We start from the raw sequence: 2,741 nt of genomic DNA, 5'->3' as shown, positions 1-2,741 counted from the left end.
GCAACAAGAGCGGCATTTTAGAAACTTTAATGTTCATAGGATCTTGTTAAAATGGCAGACTGATTAAATGGGTCTGTGGTAGGAGCCCAAGATTCTGTCTTTCTAGCAAGTATTTAGGTGATATGAATGCTGCTGATCCATGAACTACATTTTGAGTAGCAAGCATCAGAACAAAGTTCAGACAACTTAGGACATCTCAAGAGCCTCCACAGTTGGCCTGACTCCAGTCTACTTTCCAGCTTCATCATCTATGCATTTCTTCATTTCCCCTACACTCAAATCAGTCAGTCTACTCAGCATTTGTAGTATTCACCTCTTGTTGTGCCCCCAAAGATCATGTAATTCACTCCTTTGTGTAATCCCCTTCCCTTAGGTGTGGGCTGGACCTAGTGACTTGCTTCTAACTGACAGAGTACAGCAAAATAGATGGGATGTCAATTCTGTGATTAGGTTACAAAAGACTGTGACTTCTGTTTTGCTTGTACTCTCTCTTGTCCCCTTGGTTGCTCACTCTGATGAAGCAAGCTGCCATGCTGTGACATGCTCAGCGAAGAGGTCCTCATGACAAGAAACCAAGGGACTGAGGCCTTGGTAGTTCTACTAAGGCCTGTTCAGCCCATGAGGAACTGAATCCTGCCAACAGTCGTGAGTGAGTTAGGAAGCAGATCCTTCCCAGTGGAGCCTTGGAATGACTGCAGGCTTGTGAGAGATCCTAAGCTCAAGCACCCATCTAAGTCGTGTCCAGATTCCTGACCCACAGAAACTGTGAGATAATAAATGTGTGTTGTTTTAAGCTGCTAAATTTTGGGGTAATTGGTTATGCAGCAATAGATAACTAATACATCATTTACTAAATATACAATGAAATGACTTCCTGTTGCATCCTTGTTATCCTGCAAAGGAAAACTCAACTGCTTCTTCCTCATCTATGTATTCAGCAATAGGATGCTTATTATGTAGTAGGCACTGTGGTAAACACTAGGAGATAAGTGGTAAATAAGCAGACACAGTCTCTGCCCTCACACAGCTTACATTATTTTGCTTAGGTTTTCAGAGTTTCACAAAAGATGGAACCAAGATGCATTTCATTAAAGGAAAGCTATTTTTTAATGCCAAGAAAGTAGGAATGAAGTAATCTAAAGGAGCTTTAGCCTGTATGCCATTCTTTCTTACAATTAGCAGGGTTTATTTGTCTTCCCCACTAGTCCTCATTTTCATTTTTACATTCCCATGGTTCCTTCCTTGCACATGTGCAAAGAACTTTACTAATTTAATATTAATAATAGCTTTGTTAATCTGAGATTAATGAAGATTTAAAATCAAATAGAGTTCTTTATAAAATCCAAACAATGGTGTTCTTCATTTTCTCCTGTTTTTGAAAGAGGATATTTATTGAAAACACGAATACTGTTTGTCTCTTTGTAAAGCCCTGTTCCTTTCAACATGATTTAGGTCATGATAATGCTACTTATTAAGGTTACAAGTTCTAGTCATTGCAACATGAAGTACAGCCATTTATAGGCTGATGAAATGAAGATAATTTATGATTCTTTAATGTTGTAGTGACATGTATTGAAATTCTCTTATTTTAAGATTTTCTTCCATTAAAATAGTTCTCTTAGTATTCCATTATTCAAAATTTATCTGTAGGTATTTGATTTCATTTTATATATTTGTACAATACCCTGTATGATAGAAATGCGAAAATATATTTTAAGATAGTCATCATTTTAGGTTAATTGCGTACAAATTTCCTGAATACTCTGATGCTTGTGTCTATTTATAGCTAGAATAAACTCATTAGCTTATAAATTTAGAGTTTCTAACTGCCTTGCAAGGGAAGAGCCTAGCAACACTGATTTGTGATTAATCATTTTACTTAGTGACTCATCTATGATCACAGTACAACAAAAGTTTCATGTTTGCTTAATGGTATTAACTCCATTTATCTCATGTGCAGTCAGAAAATTGCCTTGTCATCAGAGGACTATATCTAAATAAGACAGTTATTAAAAGATTTATTTCCGTTGAGAGTGTGACCATTTAAAACCTCACCAAAGAATTCAGATTAAGTAAATACTTTATTATATAATTTAAAACACCATCATTTGTAGCAGAGGAGTTTGACACCTAGCTTTTCCTTGATTTTTTTGTCTTAACTTTATATATATATTTTTTATTGGAGAATAGTTGTTTTACACTGCTGTGTCAGTTTCTGCTGTACAGCAAAGTAAATCAGCCATATGTATACATATATCCCCTCTTCTTTGGATTTCCTTCCCATTTAGGTCACCACAGAGCACCAAGGAGAGTTCCCTGTGCTATACAGTAGGTTCTCATTTTCCTTGATTTTTGAAAGAAATATGTTTTTAAGTTAAAAATTTCAAATTCTCCATCTACCTTTCCCCACGTTACCACATACATTTCTTCAAGTAGCTGATGTTTTCCTCACTTTTTAAATTAAATTGTCTACCAGTTCTATCTGATATCTGATCTTTTTGTTAAATTTTGTTAGTTGTTTTAAGTCAACATTTGGTATACATGTAAAACACTATAAAGGAATAGGAAGTAAACACAGAGGATGCCTGATTACCTAGCACTTCACACTGGATGGAAATGATGCCATCCTTTTTTGCATACCTCTGGAAGAAATTAAGTGTAAATTTTGATGGCCTGGTTTATATGTGTGTTCTTTGATTCAGGATTCTACATAGCTAGTTGGTTTGAGTTCGAATGAACTC

This window comes from Mesoplodon bidens, assembly GCF_964165515.1.
Source record: "Mesoplodon bidens genome assembly, chromosome: X".
NCBI lineage: Eukaryota > Metazoa > Chordata > Mammalia > Artiodactyla > Ziphiidae > Mesoplodon > Mesoplodon bidens.
This window is presented reverse-complemented; position numbering follows the sequence as displayed.